Source organism: Anser brachyrhynchus (genome assembly GCF_964034855.1).
Source record: "Anser brachyrhynchus genome assembly, chromosome: 3".
NCBI lineage: Eukaryota > Metazoa > Chordata > Aves > Anseriformes > Anatidae > Anser > Anser brachyrhynchus.
This window is the reverse complement of record NC_137696.1, coordinates 31,699,035-31,706,215: the sequence shown is the minus strand read 5'-3', so window position 1 is coordinate 31,706,215 and position 7,181 is coordinate 31,699,035. Positions and strand designations below refer to the sequence as shown.

At 40.7% G+C, this 7,181-nt stretch overlaps 1 long non-coding RNA gene across 1 annotated transcript; it reads right to left on the bottom strand.

Annotated features, from left to right (window-relative positions):
* Positions 1 to 2,722: 2,722 nt before the first annotated feature.
* LOC308192775 lies at positions 2,723 to 6,895 on the bottom strand. The gene is made up of 2 exons (XR_013949128.1): positions 6,762 to 6,895; positions 2,723 to 5,113 (listed from the first exon to the last, which is right to left on the bottom strand). It is a non-coding gene; the product is annotated as an uncharacterized lncRNA (long non-coding RNA).
* Between the last annotated feature and the right edge of the window lie 286 nt (positions 6,896 to 7,181).

Genomic DNA, 7,181 nt, shown 5'->3' with positions numbered 1-7,181 from the left:
TTATACAGTTCAACCTAAGATGAGCATAAAATACCAACTGTCCTTATTATAATAGCAGACTTCTAGGTTTTTACAGGCTTGAACAATTGCTTTATTTATGAGTTACTTATTTTTCCTTTAATGCTTTTTTTTTTTTTTTTGATTTGTGAAATATTTAATGAGCTGCTCAGACCAGCCTGTCATACTGTGGGTGAGTGCTCAGTGGCAGACCAGGTAGGAGTCTGGAGTCTGGTAACATGAAGAAGTCATCCTCCTCCATTCAGCCACTGAACTGTGGTAAAGGTTAGCCAAAATGGATGCAAAATGGTTTTTCTTTGCAGGAGCAATTGCTGAAGTTGTTACAAAGAAAGTTATATGGTCACAAATGGGGAAAAGATAAGTTCAGCGACTGAGAATCTTTGCTGTCAATCATTTCTCAGTGTGGAGCCTTGCGTGAATGGAATTAACTTGAATTTCTTTAGAAAAGAAATATGGGGCAATATTTTACATTTGCCACCAAGATGCAGCAAAACTTGTTAGTAAAAAAAAAATCAGCATTGGTTCCTTCCTATCAATTGCAAAACAATTATATTGAAGTTTTTGCCATCTCATTTGATGATTTGAATATATGCACATGCATATAGTCTGCTTCACCTACGTAAGTAGTAATGGCGAGACCTGAAGAGCTGATGGCACAATGTGTCAGATTTTTGGAGAAATGCTGTTATCTCTTTGAGCAGTGGGGAGCTTTGCCATTGGTGCTAGTATACCGAGAGTTCGTCTTGTGTCGCGAGCCCCTAGCCCTGCAAATCTTCCAAAAACACAGCCTTGTTTCCTGGCTAAAGTTGCGTTTGAGGTATCTGTGGCTCTTGGTGTTGAACAGGAGGGAAAAGTTACGCTTGGATGGATTTTTCTGACTTTTGAAGAGCATCTTGTCTCCTTATCTGTGGCAGACTGCACTGTAAACACTTCTTTAACTACTTCCAGAGCTTGCTTCCACAGGCACAACATTTGGCCATGCCATCTGATTACCACCAAAACAGAGGAAAACAGCCTTCCACCGCCACTTTGTAGCTGGCGTTACACTCTGTTATCGTCCAGCCAGTGTTTACAGAATGCCACAGTTAACGTTGCCCAGATGCTCTATCTGTGGGAAACCCAGAGACCAGGCATCAGTGACCGCCCGTGTTTTCCAAATTCAACCGTCTTATCCGAGGCCTAGCCTGCTTGTGCAGGCTGGGGTCACCCCACAGCCCGGCTGTGCTGCCAGTTAGCCTGACGGCAGATAGCGCTGCTGGAGATGGTGATGTTCCTCTTGTTTAGGCCACTTACAGCTTTTCAGCGAGCGTTTTAGAGCAAAGTGATGTGGTTTTGCTGGTGGCTTGTGTACCTAAGAGAATTTTTTAATGTTAGAATGTGATAGGACTACTGCCTCAAACTACAGCAATGTTTTATGCAGTTACCAGCAAACCGTATGGATATTGCAAGAGCTGCGTGGTTTCCAGGAGCTGGAATATCAACGGTATTTTGCCTGTATTTTACTTTGGTCATCACTTAGTGTGTTGGCATACATTTTTTTCCTTTTTAATGTTTGACACACAAGTTGACGATTATTAAAACCCCTCATGTCAGCTTTTTGAGGGTATGTCAATTTCTGAGAAATGTACATAGCTCTCCTAGGGTAGCTTGCTCTTGAGGAAAACACAAAGTAACATTTTCTTGTGACATCTTTTTTAGTGTCTATGGCATACTCCCATAGCCACTGATCCAAAGAACTGAAGAAGTAAAACCATTTTCAGCTGTGCTTAGGGAATATTTGAGATAACATATACAATCAAACTCTGTAGTGTCATTATAGAATCACGTCCAAGATACGTTAGTGAAAAGAAATACTATTTTTCATAAAATAAACACTTCAAAAGTGATCATGTTCCACCAAGCACACATCTGTAGCACCGCCATTCATTTCCCACAAACTGTGTAAAAGGTACGGAAATTTCTGGCCTAGACAACTTTTAAAAATTGTATAAGTGCTTCTTCTTCTTTTTCTTTTCTTTAATATGCAATTAAACTTCATGATCTTTTTTTTTTTTTTTTGAAACTTTATTATTTTTTTTTTAAACCACAATTTTGGAGTTCCGTATTTATTTTTAAGACAGTTTTCATTTTCTGAGGAATTCATATTTCAGTTCCTATGTATTTTGCCCTTCCCATACAAGGAACTTTTGTGTAAACCACACAAACGGCCCCACTACCTGAGGTACTACTATGCTGTTAAAAGCATGAATAGCCATTTCTTCTTTAAGGGCTGGAGGTGAGGTTCTTTTAACTGCTTCATATCCACATTCCTAAGCCTATTTAAAACCTGAGCCCAAAGTCCAGCTGACAATGAACTCTATTTTCAGCTAAAATCCCCTCCTCCCCTGCTTCACCACACGTTGTTTCTGCTGCTGGTCCACTTGTGATAAAGACCAAAACTGTTGTTTGGCTGACATGCAGAAGGAGTTGTTTATCAAAAGGAGGCTATTCTAGGAGGATATGCTCTTTAAACAGAACAATGGGGATTTTGAAGATAACCAAATCAGTACTACATAGGTGTTAGATCTGTTTTAAATTGTTTCTGTGTTGGAAAGTAGGAGGGGGCCCGGGTTTTGTCTTTGAATCCCTGGCTTGCAAGTGTGAAATGGTTAAGTCCAAATTAGCTGCCAGCTGTGCTTTGTGCTGCAGCTCCAGAGGATCTGTAGGGCATGAGCTACAGATGCTACTGTGGGGCACAGCCCTGGGTGTAAGGGGAAAGGGGCCACACAAAATCCAATTTCACTTTATCCAGCCATCCAGCTATCTTTGTGCTTCACCCTGGTCTTTTTTTTTTTTTTTTAATCCATCCGTCCTTGGTGCTGGCGAACTGAACTGCACTTCCTAAAAGCAGATCTACAGAGTCCTCTTTTACTAGTTAGACCAGGTTACAGACATGGACCCGCTCTACTGATACAAATCACTTGGCTTTTAGACATGTAGAAAAGTACCAATAGCTGTTTGATAGGTGGGAGGAAAACTGGGAAACCTTATGGAAGAGTTAGTTCCATACATGTGTTCAACAGATGTATGTGATGTGTTTTTTGTTGTTTGTGCCTTCTGCAGAGGGAGAACCTCACCAAGTAGAGAGGTGACCTTCAAAGGGAAGGGAGGAACATTATATTTTCTGTCTAACCCTTAGATGGCTGCTTCTCTTCTTTCTGGGCTATGACAATCACTTATATCCTGTAATGAACGCTTTTTCTTTTTACTTGTGTTATTTTGGTGTAACACCCTAATACCTGTCACTATAGGTCCAAGCGAAAGTTACCCTTTCTCATTTACTTGGAGTGACCTTTTGTGATACAGCGATCTTATTTAAAACTCTTTCTTTCAAGACTAGGAAAATGAAGTTTCCCTATAAATAACCAACTTTTTTTTTCCTTCCTCCTGGCTAGCAGCCAATATTTCTGCCTGTTTTCATATAATGCCTCTATACATGAAAAGAAAAGGAACAGAAAACCCTTTTCCCCTCTAGTGCTGATCACATGTAAGTGATTTATTTAAGGCCACACAGTGAATTGCTTGCAGGGTGATTCTGCCAGCCATGTGGTTAAAGCTCAGCCTAAACATGCTTGGATATTTGCAGGTTGTTCAGGAGAACATCTGGAGGTGCCCACTTTTCCTGGAATGCCTGTTTTGATTGTTTAAGGAAGGGGGGGGAAAGAAGTCTTTCCTTTTCAGCTGGTAGATATCTCCTGGCCTCAAAATTCAGGAACAATCTGTTTTCAGCTGTAATATTCCTACCTTCTGGGAGCCTTCTTCCTCCTCCAGTGCAAATACAAACTTAAATTCTTCTGAGCATGGAAGGAGCATCTCAGTGACCTACGCCTAACACCACTGACACAGTTCGGCATCTTGACATGAAGCCTGGATTTGTTTTCTTAAAGACTCCCACTAGGTAAACCCCACGGAAAAACCAACCCTTGACAGCTATTGCTGTTTGGCCATCACCTTTTACAGCAAAGTGTGATGGTGTGGAGACTAGGAGGGGCAGTTCTTTTGTTTGTGCTGGAGCCAGCCTTGCTGCCTTTTTTTTTTGGTTTTAATTATTTTATTTATTTATTTATTTTTGTTTTGTTCTGTTTTGTTTTTTGTTCTTGTCCTGAAGTGATATATTTTCAGAAACTGTATCACACAAATGGGAAGAAAAAGTGACTCCGTGGTTATTCAGACAGATGTAGAGATCCACTTTACACAGCAAAGTAGGCAGTGCAGGCTGATTATTGCAGTAAGGTTCGCCAGAGGCAGCCCTGGCAAGAGTGGCAAAGAATGAACCCTTTTCACAGGGTGATTGTGTTGCAAAGGGACCCAGCTATAGCTCAGCCAACAGTGAGAGCCCTGTCACTTACTGCGGTGTGCAGTCCTGGTGGAACTATGTGCTGTGCTCTGCTCTCGGAGGGTAGCAGACTGCTTCATAGTTGTGTTCCTGGGATTTAAGCAAAATAGACCTTCTGAAACCAAAATGATCCTCTTTAACTGAAATAGATTCCTAATGAGGGACTGGTCTTTAATTAGCGTGTCCAAATACAGATTTTGGGGCCTATTGTTTGCCCTTTTGTTTGAAAATGATGCCCTTTACTTTTTTATCTTATCCAAGTCCAGAAACCATACTTACATTTGGCTGTGCGTTTTCCGTCTTTGTTCTAACAATGCTTGACCTGCCCACGTAATTTAACTGACTGGGTATAAGGGTTGTGCCTAGTCATCGCAATAACTCACATGCATTGACAAAGGTGACAGAAACAAGTTTTAATGACAATGTAAAGGGTAGAAACCCTATTCAAGAGGAAATATGTTTCCATATGTCAAATACCAAGCAATTTAACAAAGGAAGCAATTATACCTCGCAGTGCTGCTGGAGTCCGGAGCACTTCTCTGTTTTGTGGGTACCCACACACCGACGTTCGCCGGCGTATGAACTCGGCGCATTGATTGCTGCCGCTTGAACTCTGGACTTGCCTTTCTCATTGGTTGTTTGCTTTAACCACAGCGCTGAATGGAGCCTTTGGAGACTATCACAATGTAAATAAATACATGTGTGTTTGTTTCTAGCCTGCTTAAAAAAAAAAAAAAAAAAGTGTGTGTCAAAGAAGGGGGAAAAGCTGGCAAGCGTGCATTTGCATGCCTTTGAGATGCAGGAGGTACAGGAAGCGATGGGTTTAAGGGAGGGCTAGGAAAATCATTCAATAGGGGTATAACAATAGGGAAACAGAGAGTGGTTAGGTGTTGTTAGATTAGATTAGGGCAGATTTATTTAGAAAGTGCTATTCATTTTGCTATTAATCATGTAGAGGTACTTAAAGCTTACAAAAAAAAAGTCTTATTCTGCAAATGAGCATGGTTACTTTTTTTTTGTTGTTGTTGTTATCATCCACTGGAAGAGGTTACATTTATTTATTTAATTATTTTAATTTTCTTTTTGGAAAAAGGCTAGACTGGAACTAGAAAATGAAAGGTGGCAGTAAAGCAGTTCAGGCATACTAGATTGCTCTGCTGCCATGATTGTCCCTAGGCTGGATTTTTGTTCATCTTTTGCATTAGCAATATTTTTCTTTGTGCTTTTACCCTTGTTGTTATAATTTTAAATGTGATGAAATATGCTGACTCTACAAAGTTTTATGTTTCAGCAAAGGAGAGACTGCAAATAGAAAAGAACAAATGAATTCACAGTTGGCAGGGGCTAATTTTGTGTAGTTACTAGCTTACATCATGGGTTTCTCTGCCAGTTAGCTGTTCGAAAGTAAAATAGGAGGCATGGCATGGCCTGAAACTGAGGGAAAGGTTGGAGTTTCAGAGAGACAGCCTCTTCACACCATTGCCAAATCACCTCTCATTTACATTACATTTGCAGGCATAAAATAGGACACAAGTCTGATGGCTGCAAACAATCCTTATTGATACTTGTGCATTCCCTTCAAAGATTTTACTTACTGTAAACTTCTTGAAATTTGCTGTGAGGGAGAAACCTGGCATAAGATGCGGCTGTGGAGCATCACAAAATCTGACGAAACGTTCTGTGATGAAAGCTCCCCACCTGTCTAATGCACCTACAGCTGCTCACAGTGCTCCCCGAGGGAGCCTGGCTCTGAAAAGCCACGCTGTAGGGTGGTGGTGCTGCCATAGCCAGCAGACACCCTTCCCCTACTTGCTTCTGGTACCTCTCTTTTATTCTAATTTTCTCCTGGGTTAGCTATTCCCTCCTGTCTGAGCACTAAACAGATGCATGATTGCATCTTGCTTACAATCTGTTAATCCAGCTGTGTGTGAGGACTTCTTTTTTCCTCCCTTGTACTGCAACTAAAGCCACCATCAGCATCATCTGAAGGAAGGAGGTGGCTCGTCATCAGAGCTTCTCCTAGTCTCCAGCCTGATCTGGCCCTGCACACTGTCAGTCACCTCTCTTTAACCTGCACCTTTAGTGGACAAACAGAAGAGCGGCTCCTGCATTTCTCAAAACAGGTCTTGCTGGAAATGGACCTATTATGATCTTTGGTAAATAGAAGTGTTTGTCACTATATTATTTTATTAGCATAGCTTTTTCTTGAGTCCTAAATGCTGGCCTATTAATCCACATTAGACGACTGTTCTGCTTTCTGATGACTGTTTCTTTTTTCTGAGATGTTCTGCTTTCTGTCTATTGATTTCTAAACCAAATTTGAGCCATCTATTAAGTACTATAAAACTGTGTGAAGTCTAGTACTTACTGGCTTAAGTTAAACTTCAGGATGGATTCATGCTTCCCAGCATTTCCTTTGTCCCACTTCGCTGAATCAGTTGCCAGCTTCCCTGAAAAAGAATGTCTTGTCTCCCTTCTGGTTTTGCTATTTCCTTTTGTTGGCTGAAATATTTCATAAAAATGTTACAGCAAGTGAGAGCCATACACAAAAGTGTAAGTGGAGGGAGTTTCTCTGGCTGAACAATACAGAAGGTCAGATTTGGCAACTTTCATTTCTGAATGTATTTTCAGATCTGCCTCAGTTCTTAGCAGAATACAATCATCAAGATTTTTTTTTCCCCTTCATTTGATTGAATAACTTATTTTAGGCAAGATGAAGAAAAATCCTTTTTGTATTTTTTTTTCTTTCTTGATTCTTGTGGTGATGTCATCGTATTTGCTCTTTGGT